General features: G+C 40.1%; 1 protein-coding gene across 2 annotated transcripts in view; it reads right to left on the bottom strand.

The window, feature by feature from the left end:
* FAP (fibroblast activation protein alpha) overlaps positions 1 to 21,437 on the bottom strand; it is an 830,211-nt gene that overhangs the window by 752,039 nt on the left and 56,735 nt on the right. The gene's annotated exons all lie outside the window — the stretch shown is intronic.

Below are 21,437 nucleotides of genomic sequence, written 5' to 3'. Positions count from 1 at the left end.
CAAGAACAGTATGCAGGGATGGATCTGCTCCAGGGAGTTTTATATCTTGGAACATTGCAGGACTGGGGAGTAAGTTGATGTCACAATCATGGATTGATTTTATTAATCGGTTTGAACTATGTTTTCTACAGGAGACATGGGCTTGTGATCCTATCTATCTTCCAGGTTATTTTAATTTTTCGATTCCAGCAAGTAGAGGTGTCAGGGGTAGACCTATGGGAGGCCTCACAGTCTGGATTAGGCAGAACTTTGATACCACTGTGAAAATGTGGGATCTGGGTTGTAGAGACATTTGAATGTTGCGAATTTCCTCAGCAAAGTGGGGTGTGATAGATTTGTATAATGTCTATGCTAGAGGCTCCAATACTGGGAGTTCCCCCACTTTAGAGGCCTTATCTAATTTTCTGCAAACCAAGTCCCTTGGAAATCGAATAATAATAGCTGGGGATCTAAATAGGACCTTCAAACCCTTAGACAGTACTGAAGATCCATTGGGGCAGGAGGAGGACAATCTATGGGGAGTCCCTTATCTGAATCTAGCTCCTGTTAAACGCTGGACGAAGGATATACTTCTCCTAAATACTATGTGCTTGGAACATGAGATGAGAGCCCTCAATGGAAGAACAAAGGGAGACAAGGAGGGTGTGTGTACATATGATAATGGTCACAACAGAAGTAGGATAGACTACGTTATATGTAGTCTTAAGCTCTGGCAGGGGGTTTGTGCCATGGAAATCAAGGGCAGGATTGAAAGTGATCACAACCCCCTTTGTGTGACCCATACCTGGTGGAAGTTAACACAGCCCAACTTCCAAGCAAGTGATGGGTTGCTCCCAGACATGGCAAACGATATGCGCAGACTTAAATCGCCATGTGTGTTGGTGAATGCAGCATCTATGGACTCTATCGCTTCCGAGGTGGATAATGCAATTGTCTCCATGGAACTAGCAAGCTCTACAGTCCCAGGATCTAGGACAATTACTGATATTCATAATAATCTCTTCTCCCTTTTAAAACCCCATTTTGTGAGAGCATGTAAGGGAAATCGTACAGTACCCGCCAAACCAGCTAGGTGGTTCAATCGAGAGTGTAGGGCAGCCAGATTAACCCTGGGTAATGCTATTAGAAATGGGGACAGGGCAGCAATTATAGCTGCAAGGAAGCAATACAATACAAGCATCTCCCTGGCAAAGAAAACGTGGGATGAGAAGTATTGGGATGAACTAAAAGAGGCCTCTAGAGCCAAGGATTCCAGGCTTTTCTGGAAGATAGTGAAGTGGGGCAGAGGTGGTACCCCAAACAAACCAGATAATAACGTTGCAGAGTCCGCTTGGGTGAACTATTTCAGGCCCCAATATGCAGAGACAAAGGAGACGGTGGGATGGGATGCAATTTTAGCTGTATTTCCCAAAGACAATTTGTTTTACGCCAAAGAAGTTGAACTTGCAATAAGTTCAACACAAGGGGGTAGGGCCCCGGTTTAGATGGATTACCCTAGTATGTTTTTAAAAACGACAAAAACAGGTGGGTTAGGTATGTGTTTCTATTGGGGAATGCCATCGCAAAAGGTGCGCTAGTCCCAGACCAATGGAAGGGAGCTATTATTATACCGATCCATAAAAAAGGAGATCGATCCCTTCCGGCTAATTATAGGCCAATAAGTTTGATTGCCACTATCCAAAAAGTAATTGGGAAGATGGTGGTAAACAAACGTATGGAATGGGTGGACGAAAATGACTCCCTTTCCCCCTTCCAGGCAGGCTTCCGGAGGGCCACTAGCACCATTGACCAGGTGTTTCGTTTTACTATGTTGCGGTGGGGGACGGTACTTCTTGGCAAGGGCAGCCTGTATGTCGCTTTTGTCGACTTGCGGGCTGCCTTTGATTTAGTTCCAAGAAGTAAGCTCTGGACAGTTTTAAATAGGATAGGCATTCCAGCAGAATTGCTCACTCTAATTATGAGGTTGCACGAGAGCAATTTTGCTAAAGTCCAGTGGGGGTTGAATGGCCAATCCTCCATCGACTTCCCAGTGGAACGAGGGGTTCGCCAAGGTTGTGCAATGGCACCCTTGCTTTTTACATTATATATTAATGGGATAGTTGGCAGGATGCTGGACGCTAGTGTGGACGCACCTTCGTTAGCGGACATCAGGGTTCCAATCCTGATGTTCGCCGACGACACGTTAATAATGTCTAAGACCCCGGCCGGGCTACAGCGTGCCTTGAATATCTTTGATGAGTTCTGTCTGGAGCATGGACTTGAAGTAAACATAGGTAAGACCAAGTTGATGGCTTTTTCCCGAGGATGTAAACCTCGCCCTAGGATACACATGAATAACATCGGGCTTGAGGTAGTAAGGGAGTTTACCTACCTGGGGGTACAAATAGCAGATAACCACGGCTGGTCCCACCACATAGAAAAAGCGGTTTTGAAACATCAGCAAATTTCGGGGGCTCTACAGGTGGAGCACAAAAGATCAAAAACAAAGCCCATAAAACCTGTCCTTGCTGTATATGATGCAAGGGCAATAGGGTCGGCCCTATATGGGGCTGACCTGTGGGGTTTTGAAAAGTTTACTTCCCTACAGATAGCAGAGAACAGGTTTCTTAGGGGAATTACGGGACTTCCCCAGAGCACCCCACTAATCCCTCTTGGTCTTGACCTGGGGAGAAGATCTGTCAGCGATCGAGCTAGATTGCGTCCCATTTTATATTGGAGACGACTTTGGTCCACTCCCGAGATTAAGCACTATGCAGATGGGTTTCTGGCAATAATTAAATGGACACCTTCCATAAAATACCATGGTTGAAAAACTTAAGGGTAATGTTAGGTGAACTGGGTCTTTCCAACCTCTATGATAATCCAGCGGGGGAAGTTTTCCCAAGCAAAAATACACTTAAAACTCTATATTGGGAGTGGATAGATGGTAGGCTTTGGAGGGGGGTAAAATCTGATTCGATGGGTGGTCGTTTCTTGGAAAGCAAAATGTGTCCCGTATTAGAACAGTATTGGGACAGCATAACTGTCCCTATGGACAGGAAGTTGTTTTTCCAGCTAAGATCTGGCTCCCTCCCCCTGAGACATTTAACAGGCAGGTGGAAGAGTCGGAATACCCTGTGCTGCCCAGCATGTGGCGCAATTAATGAAAGTGTGGGTCACTTCCGATTTGCTTGTAACACCTATGTCACCCCAAGAAGGGTATGGTTAACCCCAGTTTGTAAGAACCTTGGGACATCCAGTGCTGTTGAGGCTCAGAGAATTATCTGTACCACCACGGAGGAGCCTATTGTCATGGGAATAGCTAAGTATTTGGGGTGGGCCTGGTCCATTAGGCGGAGAGCTCTTTCCTCAAATGTGTTTTGATTATTGTTTTAAATATGTGCTAATGTTTATATTGATCAAACTTGCACAACTGTTTTATAAACATGTATTTGACTAAATGTTTTATTATCAATTGCGAAGTTTTAAAATGTATGTTGTGCTTTTATGAGTATGCAACTCGAATAAAGCTTTCTACCGTAAATACACAATGCAATCCACAAAAGGTATTGCTCCTAGTTCAATTTCTGTGCCAACTTACAAAGACCGTATTAGAAACCAATCTTACAGTACCGTTTTTGGGATCGTGCACTTGCAATGTGGCACTAAATGCCAGTGATGCATGGCACAAAGCCAGCAAAAAATTGGTCCATACAATGGAGAAACATCTGGGATGACCAATCAGAAAATATAGATTTGCCACACACAAAAAAGAAAATGTGAAAATGTTTCTGTAAAATGCATATTTAAAAAGAAAAGGTCTTATGCATAAACCTACATGGACTACTCTGAAGTATGTCAGGACTGCTTGTTTCACCAGCTTGGTACACTTTGGAGTTGGTATTACACCCGCTACTGAAGGATCATGAGCTGCCACTAATTTAATTAGAAAATTAGAGGTTTGACTTATGTCTCCATTTTCTTATATCCGTTATTGCCTTCAAAGCTAATCTCTTCAATATAGCAGAAAAGAAGTGTTGAGCACATGCTGCACTATCTAGTGGTTCCCAAGTCCAATAATGTGTATAGGAGGTGAGTTCAGGATCTTCTTGAACCTGTCAGACAATGTTAACACATGCAATTTTCTGCTCAGTGATGCACCCAATGCCAGAGGCAGGAAGAACATAGATGACGCATTAACAATTATGTTCAATGACCTTTGACAGTTGTTATGTACATTGCAGAGTGGGTCAGTGTTGTCACTCACTGACAAAGAGTACTTCTCACATGTGTATGGGTGTTTAACCATTTCTACATCACCTGTGATTAATGTGGTAAAGTAAAAAATAATCATATCAGTGTTTCTTTCTGTTATAGTTTCCATTTTACTAAAATGAGGCAGTGGCACAACAGGAAACAGAACAGAGAAATAGGTAACGAAAGTCTCTTGCAGAATCCATACTCTTAAATACATACTGGATGATCCCCCCTTGACCTAATGCCTCACTTTTTGATCTCATATATTTATGTACCTTCTGAGAAAGGCACATGGTAGATAGGGTGTTGTATGTAATGGAAAGTGGTTTGCCTTGGCCTGGAAAACATATAAATTACTCCAGATAAATTAGTGACATTCCTAAATTTGGAATTACACAACATTTGCAACACTTTTCAAAATTGTCTTATTACGCTTTCTTCTTTGCACAATTCTGCCCTTGGGAGACTGTTTTGCGTTGAAAAGGTATCACCAACAGGCATTGCCTGCTCAAACTTGCCTCCTGCCAGTATCTTATGCTGCTTTTTTATGCAAAGTACGTCCTCACTTTATTAAAGCTACATGAGATACCAGAAACCCACATCTCAAGACTCAGATTTTGTTGGTGGGCTCTCCACCTCACCTTTGTGGACCCCATTTGTGGCCTGAAACTAGCTCCGGTACCCGTTGTCAAAAATCTCGGTTTTTAGTTTGACAATGAGCTCTCAATAAACCATCAGTTCACAAAGGTTGCATCCACTTGTTTTGGAATCTTAAGATGGTTAAGGAAAATCCTCGGGTGCCTTCCTGTCTCAGCTCATAAAATGGTGATACAGACCTTGATTATCTCCAGGCTGGACTATGGCAACATTCTTTCTTTAGGCATCCCTAAAGTTTCAATCAAATGCTTTCAGATAGTGCAAAATGCAGCTGCAAGACTTCTACTGCATCCCCTACATTTATGTTCATGGCCAGATTTCTTCATGATCTTTACTACTACCATCTGAGAGGCGAGTTCAATTTAAAGCACTGTGTTTCATGCATGAATGGATGTCAAACACTGGTCCCCACTATCTCAGATCTTTGGTGTCACCTCACAGGCCAAATCATGTTCTGGGTTCCAGCAATTCCATTATTTCCGCAGTCTCCAGAGTGAGGAGATCCCTTCTAGGGGACTGGGCTTTCCCCTACCCGCGTCCTAAGCTATGGAACACGTTACCATCCTCTATGAAATCATGTCACTCTCTCTCTGTCTTTCGTAATGTGTTAAAAACCTGACTGTTATGACTCAGCGTGCAGTGTTCATTTTGTTTGATGTCGCATGATAAGCTCAGTGCTGGAAAAGCATGTTTAGGTAGCCATGTGCTTTATAAATCAGTATTCAGAATAAGAATAATAAAGTGCTCTAGAGATTTGGATAGGGAAATGTGATTTTGGAAATCGGTTTTTTGATCTGGATATCCCCTGTGACAAAAAAACTAATCAAGAAAACAGATATTTCAATATGGTGTTACTACACAGCACATAGATTTGTAATTATATCTCTGTTGTGACTCAAAGAGGGAATAAGGCTGCAAGAAAATTCACTCTATCATTGCCAGCAGCAGTGCTATAACTGGTGATAGTAGCGGATGTATGATAGTAGTGGTGATAGTATTAGAAGTAGTTTGAATAGTCGTGGTAGCAGATTTGCAGGGATACATAATCAAACAAGCAATTGCTATTTTGCCATTTCAGTGAAAGTAATTCATGAATGATCTAAAAGTTTCCCATTTGTGTGGCTGTGTGGATAGGAGAATGGGTGAATGTGATGAGTCAATGGATGGATGGATAAATGAGTGCATGATTAGATGAATGAGTAAATGATTGAGTGCATGTATACTCATGAATGAGGGAAAATACATTGACTAAGTGCATGGATGTATGGCTGGATGAAGTGGTAAGTGCATACATGGAATACTAGGTTACTGCATAGATAAATTCAGACACATTACATCGGTCTTAAAGCTTGAGGCTTCAGACTGCAGAAGAAATAATTTTATAAAATATTATCATTTGTCAATACTATTACAGTGAAACAGTTACATCTAGGCCAAACATTGTTGAGCCAAGAACGCCTACAATATACATGTAGAAATACCATCATTATGCCACCACTATCATTACACCAATTACGGGTAATCTTGCTCCAAGACTGCCTACAAAATGTAACGAATTACAGTCATGTCAGTGAAATCATTATGCAGGAGTGAACACCACTGTGCCAGGTAAGCCTATCTTATGTCAGCGATTACCACCACTACGCAGGTGACCCATCAATCAGTACTACTTGTTACATGTTGCAGTTCACACCATCACTTATTAACAATGCCATGGGGGGTTTTAATACAATCCAGAACTCCACAACTTTAGAGATCCAGAGAGTCTGTTTTTAATTTTACTAGAAAATATAAAAATATACAAAAGTAAGTGTGTGGCAATAGGGAGTTTTGGGACAGAGGTATGAGGATTCAAAGAAGTAGACGTGTTACAAAGGGTGGAAAATATGTTCTTATGTAGACTATTGACAGTCCCAAAATCCTCCCCATCTTTTATGAACTACTCTGAAACATGGCTGAATTTATTGGGAAGACATTATCAGAATAAGACCATTATTACTGTAGTTAAGTGTGTGGAATACCACAGAAGCAATTTCACTAGGGAGATTTTATTAGAGTGTCTCTCTTTGGATAATGTATCAGCTATCCTCTGGCTTGGCCACTTAAAATCAGTTTTTAATACCCTGGGAATCTCCAAGTTATTTTCAAACGCTAAAGGCCTAAAACCAGAGGCGAGAAGTTAGAGCATGTGGTCAGTCGGCTTAAACGCCCGACGCTGATGCTGGAAACCAGAGTTTGAGCCTCGAGGTCGCGTCCACATCCTGTGATTCTGGGCAAATCACTTACAGCCTAATTCATGAAGCTGAATTCGGCTCGCAAAGGGCCAGATTCTGAGAATCTGGCCCTTTGCGAATGAGATTTTTGCATTTGGGATTCATCATCCCAAATGCAAAAATCGGTAATTGCGTTTTTGCAAATTTGCGATGGAGTACATTTAAGGAATCTCTATTTGAGATTCCTTAAATGCAATTCATCATCCATTTAAAAATTGCGAAATCGCAATTTCGGGCCGCTATTTACCGCGAGGTCAAACCTCGTGGTAAATAGCGATAACTCAGATAAATGCTTTTAAAAGCATTTTTCTGAGTTGCATGTTGCACACACACATGTCCTTTGGACATGTGTGTGCGCAACCCCTGTTCATATTAGCATTTAAGGGGTGCTACAGGGTGTCCTTTGGACACCCCTGGCACCCTTTAAATCGCTATCTTATTTGCGCTTAGATAATTGCTAATCGCAAATAAGGAATACTTCCCATTCATTCCTATGGGCCTTTTGGCCCATAGGAATGAATGGGGAGTTATTCCTTATTTGCGATTAGCAATTTGCTAATCGCAAATAAGGAATTAGTAGGAATCGCATTTTTTTTGCATATTCCTACATGAATCCCGTTTTGCGAGTCCTTAATAGCGATTCGCTATGAATCGCTATTAGGGGCTCGCAAAACGGGAGTATGATGAATCAGGCTGTTAATCTCCCCGTGCCTGAATGTGTAATGTAAATACGGTGATCATGTAAAGCGCTCCAATCCCTTCGGGTCGAGTTCGCGCTATATAAAATATGCAAAAAATATATATAAATATAGTATTTTAACTGGCGATCTCAATCAAGCCCTAGGAATTTCGAGGCTTGGAAGGTTAGTATTAGCTATTCTCTTTTAAATACAGCTTCAGGCCTGAGATATATTTACATAACAGTCTTCATTCTGAATATACATTATATTTGACTAGATTGTGCTTCAGTACCTTTCACTTTTTGGTCGCATTTCCAAAGCAGGGATCCTGGTTGCTGTCATTGCCGAATTGCCCCTACGATAATGACTCTAAACAAAGTACATGGCATTTCATGCTATTTTGTCCACCGTATGGTTATCCACTGCCAAAATTCCTACTCCCAGTTTTACAGGAAGCCAATTTTAGACAACATAAGTTAGCTCTTATATTCCTGCAAAAACTTGGCTCAGGGCATGTCACTCACGCTGTTATTAATCTTTTGAGATGTACTCTGGTTATTAGGAAAATATATGGTTTCTATGCTATATGATTTAAGTCTGTTGTTTCTATTCTCATCATTTTAAGATATGGAAGATATTAGAACATTCTTTTATAAGTAGAGCACATTGCACTTTAGGTCTTTTAGTTTATCTTTTGTACTTTGTTATTGAATTTTGATCTTAGTACCAAGTTCTCATCGTTAATATAGTATTACAAATTGTATGGATTACTCATTTTAGTGATGTTTAGGATGCATATTTGATTTTTTATTTTGCTTTTATGGCTGTATATAGGCGAATAAGGATTGGCTTGACTTGCCTTGAAACTATGCTAGCATTATGTTATTGTGCCAAGAACTCCTATAATATGTCATGAATTACCACCATTATCCATGTTCACATCTGGCCTATCATCAGTAGTTCTTATCGCACCTTCAGATTTACAACATCACTCTACCTAAGAATGAACATTTAGATTTGTACCATTAATCAATAATTGTTTATGCAATATAAATCTGCTAAGATTTGCACAAAAAACCTTAAGTGGCAGGCCAGATTTGCACCATTACATATAATACTTTTCATAATAGCACTTTTGTACCCTCACTCATCAAGCCTAATACATTATCAGATTTGCACGACCACTTAGTATTATTTAATGCCTGTCCAGAATTAAGCATTGGTCACTTATCTCCAATATATCCCTATATTTTAGCTATCACTGAGCTATCCCATTTCATTAGAATATAGAGCTGATAAAATCTCACATTTTGCTAATATTGCCTTTGAAGTCAGCAGAAATAGTAGAGTACCTCAAGTCATTACTAAACGTTTCTCTAAAGTCATCATTAATTTTAGGTACCAGAAAATGCTGAAGTCAGCAAAAAGGCTGCAGAGCCTAAATTGAGCGGTCCCTTTGAGGTTAACAAAAAGGAACTAGTACATCAGGTCTTAAGTGGGTGTCCCTCTCAGAGTCAGCAGAGTAGTGTAGCCTCACAAACAGTTAACAGATCATTGTGCACTCAAGTTCCTCAAGTTTCCAGCTTGTTCAAAACATATCTACAATATGTCAAGAAGTATTGCCTTTAGAAACCACAGCAGTGCAATGCAAAAATTACACAAGAGTGGGAATAATTGTGTCTAGAATGCCCACCACATTTCCAGGATTGCCAACATTATGAATGCTCAGGTTTGCCCCTTCACCCCTTATTCATTAACTCATGTATCGATTTTCAGCATCACTCATACCTCCTCAGTAGGTGCCCTATTTTTTATCATCACTGAATAATACTGTCACAACCCATTTGTGAACATATCGATAAACACAGCACACTTACAAATATATCAATACACCATTTTCAAATGTAAATGACATTGGGCAATTTCACAAAGGTAAGTTTCATTGCAAACATAAGTTGACAAGTGAATTTACCATTGTTCTCTTGCTAGGAATTCACAAGATATTCCTGGCAGCTGTACATTTATTTACAATTAAGAGGAGATGGCCATTTAGATGTGTTGTTGCTAATATTGTTTGAGTAATGCAATCTTTTTTTTATTTGTTGACTTTTATTGTGTTTTTGGTGGGTAGTGCTTTAAAATATTTTGTATGTACTTTAAATAAATATTTTGTTTAAATTCTATTTTAAAGATCTATGTTATTTTTCCATTTTATGGGTTTCATTCGAGTTTTGGGTGGGCAGTATTTTAACAATATTCTTTATTTTTTAAATGTAATTAATTTATATTTTCATTGTTGTAAATATTATTTTAATATAATTTTAATTGGTGTTTGATGTTATAGGCATCTTTTTTGGGTAGTGTTTTAGATTTGTTTATTAGGAATTTTTATGAAAATTAATTTCGTCTTTTTACAAATCTTATTTTTGGTGCTTTGATTGAATTTAGATTTTTGGGAGCATGCGGTGTTTTCATAAATGTGCATATTTTTATTTTTATAAACATTATTACATTATTTTAAAATTTGGATGTTTTGGATGTAGAAATGTAAATAATTTTAGGTTGTTTGCTTTTATAGGGTTTTTGGGTGGGCTGTCTGAAAAATATGTGTTTATTATAGAAGTCCAATTTTTTTAAAACAGTTTTTAATTTTTGTAATATGTTAATAAGATGTTATACTTTTCTTGGATTGTTGCATGTTTTAGATGTTTTTGTGAAGTTAAAAATAATTGCTAAAAAGTGTTTTTAAATGTTTTCAAAATTGTTTCAAACTCATTAGTTGGTTTATTGTTTTGGAAAAAGTTATAGAATAGGTTTACTATTTGATGTTTGACCTGTGTAGTCTGGCCGCCAGCTTTGAGTCAGTGGTAACGAAGGATTTGGGGACATACTCACCCCTCTCCTGTTCTTCCAGGCAGAGTTTGACATGGATCCCTTTCTTCAGGTCCCTCCTTCACAGCAGCATCTTCACACCAAAGAATACAACCCTGTTTGCGGCGATTTACAGGTAAGACTTTTTTGTTCCTTTTACCCATTGCCTGGACTGCCCACATATAGGCCGGACTCCAGCAATGGGTAGGTGGTATTTTTCCACATGTATCATGCATATGTGTGCTTTCGACATATATACATTCGAAAATCTCACACAAGCATCGATATCTGTGGATAAATATTCACCAATGCAGCAAGATCTCCGCAACCACACTGCCGACACTGTAGTCAACTCTTAATACACCAGTCAAAATACCATGGGGCAGATTTATGATAACTGGCGCATCCCCAGGGATGCGCCAGTTATTTTGCGCCACTACTCCGCCACCCATGGTGCGCCGCATTTACAATGCGGCGCACCATGGGGCAAAAACGGCACAGATGTGTGACGCATCTGTGCCGTAAAGGTGCCGCATTGCTGGAGTTGCGTCGCAAGCGTGACGCAGCTCCAGCAAGGCTCGGGGGTGCCCCATCTTTACAATGCTGCGTCAAGACCTACGCCTGATTCAAGCAGGCGCAGGGTTTTGACGCAGCATTGGCCTGAAAGTGACTGAGTGAAATCTTATAGATTTCACTCAGCCACTTTTGCGAGGCGCACCTGCCTTGGAACGCCCACCCTGCGCCGGAACGCCCACAAGTGGCGCAGGGATTTACAACGTGACGCATCTGCCTAGATGCGTCACGTTGTAAATGGGTCGTAGGGACGCAAACGTGGCGCATTCCCAACATAAATCTGCCCCCATAAGTACTATGGGCTACTGGCGGCTGCGATGCGGTTTTCTGAGGATCAGACCGCCAAATTCATAATGAGGCCTTTAGTTGTGCGTTTTGAGACTGAGAACACACTGAGGTACTGCGACCAGAAAAAGAATAATGTGCATAACAGTATCGCAAAATATAAGTGTACAGAACATATCATTTTTCTTATTCATGTTTTAAATGCCCCATCATTTAGCCATTTGATGAATTGTGTAAATGGTTCTATTATTTTTAGAAGAAGAAAAAAATGATTATACTTTTTAAATTGTTGAAGTTGTCATGTAAGATGAAAACATCTTTATAGTGTGCCTTATAGTTAGATTTGCGGGTATGTCTATAACAGAGAACATTTTAGGTGCTTGGTTGGCTTTTACATTTCTTTTTCTGGATATAGTTCTTTATTAAATGTGATACTGAGGGTAACTGTGTAATACAGTGGGTAGTTAGTAGTTATTCTCTGGGTTTAGCCTAGTGGTATTGTTCCAATAGGCTCTGTGACAATACGTTGAGGAGTCAAATATGTTGCAGACTTCTACTTCATCCTTGTTTAGTGGGTGGTTATGCTTAGTTGCATTTTCAACTTGGCATTTAAAGCTGTAGACTATCCATAGCGACCATTAGAAAAATATGTTGTGAATTCCTAGTTCTATGTACTTTGGTGGCACGTTCTCTACTGTAGGTGTATCCTATTTATGTGAGCAGAGGTTTCCCTATCTTAGACTCTGTGACGGATGATTCATTGGATGTATTGACTTTTGTATTTAATTTAAAATATAATGATTAAGATGGCGTTCAGACCGACTGCCATCTTCGCTGGTCCTATCCAGCCGCTGAGGCGGGAAGTCCCCACCCGTTATTACGATGCAACAAATGCTACCACGGTGGTCGCATCTACAGTGGAGCATATGTACCCGAATGTGTTGCTGCAAATGCGTACAAATCACAATAAGCATGTGAATTTTACACACATGCATGATATAAGTGGGGTATGACATTGATGGAATGTGCACTGTCCAGTCAATGGCGATACATACTGCATTAGGACTTAGCAGGATTCCATGGCCCACAGGATCATAGTCATTGGTATGCAGGCACTCAGGTGAAGGGGGACCTGGAGGAAGGGATCCATGGTGGAGACTGCTGAAGAGAAGCAGATTTGGGTGAGTATTCACCCCAAATCCATCATTTCCGGCGACTCTGGGCAGTCAGTCGGGCAGCCATGGTCGGGTCATCGAAAACCCATATCATAATCTGGAAGGTGTCGGAGTTCACTGTACTGCCCTATGGATGCTATTTTACTTTGCCCGCCATCTCAGAGGTCGGAGAAAGGTTGTCGGAGTCGGTGGTCTGTTAGCAGTCGCTTGGAACAGAATGCCCACGGAAGTCAGACCGACCAGCATCGCAATAAATCCCTTAGTTAGAAATTGCTTTATTACTTACACTATATATAGAAACAACTTAATTGCTGTCATAGTTACATTTTGCATTTTTCTTTTCTTCATGGTAGTAACTCTCTTGTTTGTGTCATCTCTAGTTTAGGTTTTAGTGTCTTTTAAATTAGTCTTCTTATTTCTTGTAGTACTGAATGTTTGATAAGGATATAAGAACAAAAATATAATTTCCTTTATTTTGCTGATAATATTATTTAACAAGTTGTTTTTTAGGAGTTGAGGGGTTTTAAATAATTTAGAAATTGTACCTACCTTTTGTGGAACTATGGAGCAAGATAGCCAGCTGGTGAATATCCAAACACCTGTTAAGAGCCTTAATCCTTATTCATACTAACAATAGGGTGAGAATCAAGCTCAGGCCTTTGCCTACCTATCAAGAGAGATTCCAAACTATCTAGGGCTGCGACATGGGTGTGTGCTAGCCTGAACTCTCTTTAATCTCGTTTTAGCTGATTTACCAACCACCCTATCACAAGTAAACTCCCATGCCCCGAAATTGGGAAACACCATACTATCGTCCCTGAAGTATGCCGACGACCTGATTCTGCTTAGCCAAACAAATATTGGGCTTCAAACGCTGTTAGACACTACAGCTCAAAATTTTGCTTCTAACGCATGAACATCAACTTAAAAAAGTCTAAAACAATGTCACTCAGAGAAACCTTGTGGCACACAATTCAGTGGCACTTGGGCGTCTACAAAATTGAGAATGTGCGGGAATACAAGTACCTGGGCATGCTTCTGGACAGCAAAGGCACATTCAAACCACATTAAGAACAGATACGATGCAGGACAAAAGTCCTAAAAAAAGAAGTGGGGGGACGCTGACGTCACAACAGGAAGTGACATCAAGAAAGGTGGCTTGCACCACCAGGTTTTGAGCTCCTTGTAAAATAAGTGGGGGGACGCCGTCCACCCCGTGGTACCCTGACTCGAGCCCTGATACGATGTCATCATTAGGTACCTCCCTTCCAAACAATCAAGCGTTCCCGCCAAACCACAACATTCATAGCAGCTACTGACCCCGAAACTTAACTCTTTTGTTTGGGACCGGACGGAGTACCCGCCACCCTACTGGATCGACCGTAAGTAAAATCGGCAATTATATCACGGGCTTAAATCTAAACTCTTAAATTTGTTAAAACCTCTAGTAAGTAACGCTCGTATGCGTAGCTGCTTAAAACATTGTCTCTTTTGCTGGATTACAGTTAAATCTAGTTTGGCGCCAGCAGAGAACCATTGAGCTTACATCACTATCGGAAATTCAACCCCTTCAAAGCATTTGTCAGGTAAAATCAAAATGAAATTAGGTTAGAACCCACTGCCCCTCTTTCCTGCTTAAAATATTTCAAGATCAAGCGGAGATATTATGTTCTTGTAATTTTACAGGCTGCCCGATCAAAACCAATCAAAAAGATCGTTCGGAAAATTCAACTACCCTTTTTGCCTCGTACATGATGATTCCAAATCTCGGCAAATTATAATGAGAAGCATGCAATCTATTTACACATATAAAGGTACTATATTCTGTAGCAAGCTATTCGACCTTTGTGGTGAAGATTATTTGAACTCAATAAGTGATAATTGATCATGGACTTATTTTTCATCCACAGAGATGAAACTATAACTGCTAAACCTTCTCAAAGTCAAGTCACCATATATCTTTGGAGACTAAAAAATTGGACAAATTTAGGTATTTTAGTGCCTCATTTACCCATATAAATCCTTATATTTTTAATACATCTCTAAAGTTGGACTTATAATGTATCATGTCACTTTTCTCCAGTTCCTTGGCGCATTACTTTGTCTAGAAAGTGCCTGTACCATTCGATCCATATTCTACCCTGACTCTGTCCTCATGCTCAATACCCTTAGGTGAGACTTCATTTTTTAATTCACAGAAATAGTTTAGCATATCTAACTTGAAAGCAACTCACATTAAGGCATTCGTGAAAACACTTGGTATTGTGGGCCCCCCTCTCCTTCTCTTTTCGTTCACTTCTCTGAAATCACTATCTAGGGTGTGGCTTTTTTCGCTATTCTTGATTGCTCAATCTTATTTTCCTTGGGCTAACACCAAACAGTTTTCCCTCGCACGTTTAGTTTAAAATGAACAGCTTAAGTCATAGTGTACTGGAATATATGAAATGATGTATTCTCGTTTCCTTATTAGGATTATCAAGTGGTTTGTCCTGAAGAAAGCGTGCAAGGCGCTGAAACGCATGTAGAAATCACCATTAGAACCACTATACAGATTTAAACCTTTTTTAACTATTGTGCTACAGTAATTTTTTAATGATATCCGATTTTAATTCTATGAATGTATTGTATCTTTTAATTTGTTATGTAATTGATTGTTTTGATATATGTTGATATCATTTTTTATGATCATTTATTGTGGCATTGAAATAATTTATATGTATACTGTGTATAATAAATTTAATTCTCATGTTTAATTAATTTGTCATCCTCGAGTTCCAGTACACTTGTGTTTATTTTTACTCATTTTGTTGCTTGATTTGCCTATTTGCAAACTGAATAGTTGCCTAGGAATTGTCTATTGCTGAAATACTATTGCCCTGTCCTAGGAACAATATCCATTTTCAGGGGACCCCTTTTACGTATTGTCACAACAGGAAGTGACATCAAGAAAGGTGGCTTGCACCACCAGTTATTGAGCTCCTGGTAAAATAGGTGGGGGGACGCCGTCCACCCGCGTGGTACCCCAACTCGAGCCCTGATACGATGGAAATCCATCTCCTTCACAGCTGTATTTAAACAAACTGAATCTGTCACCGGATCCTCTACCTATTTACCCTTGTTGAAAATAATTCATGCAAAACTGATTCCCACCATTGTATATGGAATTGAAATCTTGAGGGCCAGGGATGGTATCTATCTAGACTGAATCATTATTAGACTCTGTAAATCACTGTTCTCGCTATCGACATATATGTCTCCAGCCCAGCTACACCTCGAGTTTGGCTTAGTCAAACAATCCACAGCAAGGAAGGGTGATTTTGTTAAGCTTTGTTACAAACTAAAGGGGGCTCTTTTAGGCACACTCCCTCCTCTGGCCAGAAATAAATAGAGGGAACCGCTCCTTAGCCAGGTCATACCTCAACAGCTCTCTAGCATTCAGTCATACTTCTGGGAAGCATGAGCTGGGTTCGGATTTCCCAAAAATGTTATATCTTCGATACAAGCACTGTACCTAAACCCAAAAGCCAGAAATCTGGTCAACGGTACTCTTACAGATTGGGTGCAAATATCGGGTACAAGGCAGAGGTGTCCCCTATCCCCTTTGTTGTTCAATTTATATATTGAACCTCTAGCCTCCCAGTTGAGATCTGACATACTGATGAAGCCTTTTCTCTTAGAGGAATTAGTGCATTATATGCGGATGATCTTCTAATGTTTACCACCAATCCTGAAGTGGCAATTTCACAACTTCTCGATCAGGCTGAGACCTTTGGTGCAATTTCAGGGTATAAAATAAACAAGAAAAAAAATAAAATTATGCAGTGGAACCAGACAGTAGTATCCCATGCAATTAAGCCTCAGATGAGATATCTTGGAATACTCTTGACACAAAATATCTCTGAGATATCTAGGATAAATCTTTATAAAGTTTATAAGGAGGTCCGTGGGCTTTTACAGGGCTGGTCTGGTCTTCCTCCAAATATTTTATTGAGAGCAAATTTAATAAAAATGGTCATTTTGCCCAAAGTGACCTTTTTATTCAACTCTATACCCCTAAGTTTTACTCCTAAGGACATAGCAAAAATACAGGGGAAAATCGGATCCTTTATTTGGAATTCAAAATCTCCTCGAATCTCCTGGAAAAAGCTGAGGAGGAAACTGAAAGTAGGAGGGTTGGCACTGCCAGACATATTAATCTATTGCCACTCATTTCATTTTAAAAATTTCAGGATAATGGCAGATAAAGCGGATACGTCTTCAATGGGCCGCTTATTTCAGACGTTATTGCAGGGCATTCCCCAAGGGCATGAGTATTTTTTGTATAAATTCGGGGATCCCAGATTCTATAAAAAAGTAAGGTTGAAGATTTTAGGTACAGCCCTGAAGAATTGGGTATTCTTCAGGAAAAAACTAGGAATTCCGTATTATGTGCCTCAGGCCCCGATATGGGATTTCCAAGGGACACCTGAATGCCTTAAAGACCAATTATCAAATCCCCCTAAAACAGCGGGCATTACTCACTGGCAGGATCTCCAAAATAATTTACAGCTTTTAGACTGGGATACCATTTCTAACCTGACAGGAGGAACACTTACCAGATTCAAATACTACCAGCTGTCTGGCTGGTGGGCTACCATACCATGGGTCTCTGATGTATTTGAACCCAAGCTGGATATGATAAATAGAAAGGGAAGTTGGAAAAAAGAGATATCTTTTTGGTATGAGGCTATGCTGGAGGCAGAGGGGATTACGGAACAAGAACTCCATAAATTATGGGGGGATAGCGAGCTTAGACTACAATAATTTAGAGGATTTGTGGAGGAATTCATTTATGACACTCTATGCAGTAGTTAAGGCTGCACCCCTTAAAAGGAATCATCTATTTACTCTGTATAGAGCATACTTCTCTCCCAAAAAATTGGCTAAGATCACCAATCTAGAATATCTCTGCCCAAGGTGTAAAGTCCCTTCTGCTGACGACCTACACATGTTTGTGGAATGTCCTAGGCTTATAAACTTTTGGTCACAAATAGAAGGGTTTGTAGCAGAAGTATTGAATATACAATTTTCAATTACTCCTTTGGCCTTTATTTCTTTGTATTCTATCTTCTCTTCTTCCGAGGCACTTATTCTTCTGTTTCTCTCTCCCCTCTCACCTCTTTTTTTGGCACTTATGTATTCACATATCTCTTGCGTTTTTTTACTGTACTTGCAATGTTCCTGTTTTTAGGGCTTTACTTACCATGTTTACCTTGTTTCACAATTCAGAGTTATATCTTGGAATGTTAAAGGTTTTAATAATCCCATTAAACGACATAGGATACTTGCTCACCTATCTACCTACACACCTGATATTGTTCTTTTACAGGAGACTCACCTTAATGATGTAGAATCTCTTAAATTGAAGAGGAGTTGGGTGGGTAATGTGTTGTTTTCACCAACAGATAACAAAAAGAATGGGGTTGCCATTTTAGTGCATAAAAAACGTACATGTAAAGTTTTGCTTGAGGAGAAAGATTTGGAGGGTCGTTGGATTTTGGCCAAATTGCTGATTGATTCTATCCTCTTGACTGTCTTTAATGGTTATGTCCCTACCCAACCCGATGTGTGTTTTGGTCGATCATTTCAAGTAAATGTACACAATACAAAGATGATTTTTTCCTATTGGGTGGAGATTGTAATCAAATTGTTGATCCCTTTCAAGATCGTAAGTCCACTGTTCGTTTTGTTCCACATAAGTCTCATAAGCAATTTTTGAACACTATATCCCAAGCTAATCTTTCAGACTCCTGGCGTCTCACGCATCCAGATATCATTGACTATTCCTTTTTCTCACACCCTCATTCGTCCTTTTCTAGACTGGATTATATCTTTCTCTCTCACCCTCTTATTCAGAATCTTCTCTCTTCTTCTATTGAGCCCATTGTAATTTCGGATCATGCCCCCATTATTACACATATTGATCTCCTCCCCCCTCGCCCCAATTTCTCTTGTTGGCGTTTTAACTCCTCGCTTCTTACTGATCCCGACTTTCTTCTTCTTTCCGTTCTTTCATCAATGACTTCTTCCTTACCAACTCTACCCCTGATATTTCCCCACATACTCTTTGGGACTCTTTCAAAGCGACAGCATGGGGTTTTATTATCGATTTTGTTTCCCGGAAAAAGAAATAATTTCTTCAGAAGCGGAAAGCCTCTCTCGCCCATATTAAGGAATCGGAACATCAGTTCTATACCTCCTCGGCTAAGTGTATATCACCAGATCTCTTACGCGCCAAAATCGCTTCCAACAAGTTATCCAAGGACAATGCCTCCTCTATTCTTCTTTGGAGTAGTGCTCGATATTACGGCGGTCGTAATAAGTCTGGCAAACTTTTGGCTAATTATCTTAAGTTTCGTAAGGAGCGTACTTGTATTGAATCTATTTTTTCCCCAGATAACTCTCTTCTTCATGACACCGATAAAATTCTTGAACAATTCCAACTTTTTTATAAGAACCTCTATACCCCAGAATCTCCTCCTTCTCCCTCTATGCTACACTCTTACTTTGAGAAACTCCCTAAGCCCTCTACTCCAGATCTTAATTTCGCCTCCCTGGACCTCAATCTTACTCTTCAGGAGCTTTCTGTAGTGCTTTCCTCCCTTACCAAAGGTTAAACTCCTGGTCCAGATGGGTTCCCAGTGGAATTCTATTTACATTTCTCTGATCTCCTTCTCCCCAGACTGTTAACACTCTTTCAGTCCTTTGCTTCTTTAGGTTCGGCTGCGGGTACTTTTCAAGACGCTACCATCTGTTTGATCCCTAAAGAAGGTAGAGATCCACAATTTTGCAAAAATTACCGCCCTATCTTGTTAGTTAACGTCGACTATAAACTTTTTGCCAAGCTACTCGTCTTTCGACTTGACTCCTCTATGCCGCATCTAGTTGGCAAAGAACAATGCGGGTTTATCAAGGGTAGGCTCACTTCAGATAATTCTCGTCTTTTCCTTAATGTCTTGAATAAAGCCCCCTCTTTATCGTTTCCTTTAGCCCCCATCTCAGTCGACGCTGAAGAAGCTTTTGACCGGGTGGATTGGTCTTTCTTATTTGCTTCTCTTACTTGGCATGGCTTCGATCCTAAGTTCATATCGCTCGTATCTTTATTATATTCTTCTCTCAAAGCTTCTGTTCTGGTTAATGGTCATCTCTCTTCCTCTTTTAACCTTCAAAGGGGTGTTCGGCAGGGCTGCCCTCTCTTCCCGCTTCTTTTTGTTTTGGCTCTTGAACCCTTTTTATCCTCCATTCATCAGAATGCTTCCATCTCTGGCTTTCCCTATGGAACTAACCAATTGAAACTCTCTGCTTACGCTGACGATATCCTTTTGTTCATTTCTAATCCGGAATCCTCTATTTCCCCTTTATTAGCTGAATTTGAAAACTTTTCCCTTGTTTCTGGTTATAAAATTAATTCTGACAAGACAGAAATTCTTCCCTTAACGAAGTACTGCCTCCCTCATCTTTTCTCTTCTACTGAATTTCGCCTGGAATAGTACCAAGATCAAATATCTTGGGATTTGGTTTTCTAATTCTATCGCTTCTTCTGTTAAGCTAAATATGTCCACTGCCCTTTCACGTATTGATCAATTGTTTTCCTCTTGGAATCCGCTTTTTCTTTTTTGGTGGGGTAGATTGGACTCTGTCAAGATGATGGTTCCTCCCATTCTTATTTACATGCTTTCGATGCTTCCCGTCCATATTCCCGCTCTATATTTTAAGCATCTTGACTCTTTTTGAAATTTCTTTGGAAAGGCAAAAGATCTAGGATCTCTCTCCTTTCACTTTGTAAACCCAATTCCAATGGCGGTGTTAACTTCCCTGATTTTCGTGTATATCATAAAGCCTTTGCCCTTCGTCAGGCTTTGCGTTGGCTTTCCTATGCAACCTCTCATTTCTCTCCTCTCTGGCTTTCTATTTACCACGCCTTTCTATCGCCTTTTTCATTTGACGAATTAATCTGTTTTTCATCCAAGACCCCTTTTGACTCTTTCCCATTGTTTCAACACACTTCTTTTCTTTTGCGCCCTTTATTCTCACTATCAACTATCTCACGTGAGTCCTTTTTACAACAGCCCATCTGGTATAATTCGCTCCTTCTTATCAATAATAGACCTATCTGCTGGAATTCTTGGAAGCGGAAGGGTATTATTTGGATTCATCAGCTCTTTGATGGAACCACCCCTTGTCCATTTCCTCTTTTCCAGTTTCAGTTTTCTTGTCCTCGTTCCTTCTTGCATAAATATACTCTTCTTATGGGAGTGATTCTAGAGCGTTATTACTCTTTCTCTCCTACCCTACCTCTCGTTCCCCCTTCTGCTCTTCTTCCGTTACTTTCCGCTCTCCCCAAAGCATCACTTATATACAAGTTCTTTTCTTCCCCTAACCCGGACCGTCCTAAATCCAAACTCCAACTCTCTTGGGAAACTGATCTAGGTTGTGTATGGCCCATTTCCCTTTGAGATAAGCTTTGGCTCAAATCCTTGAAGGTCTCTCGCTCTGCATCTCTTACTCAATCTCTCTTTTTTCTATATCACAGACTTTATCTTTCTCCTCTTTCTCTTTCTCGCTTTTCTCCGTCCTCTGATTCTGCCTGTTGGACTTGTCACTCACCTTCTGCGGATCTTCTACACTTGTTCTTTTTCTGTCCTACG

Source organism: Lissotriton vulgaris, chromosome 2_1, assembly GCF_964263255.1.
Source record: "Lissotriton vulgaris chromosome 2_1, aLisVul1.2, whole genome shotgun sequence".
NCBI classification, from domain to species: domain Eukaryota; kingdom Metazoa; phylum Chordata; class Amphibia; order Caudata; family Salamandridae; genus Lissotriton; species Lissotriton vulgaris.
This window is presented reverse-complemented; position numbering and strand designations above follow the sequence as displayed.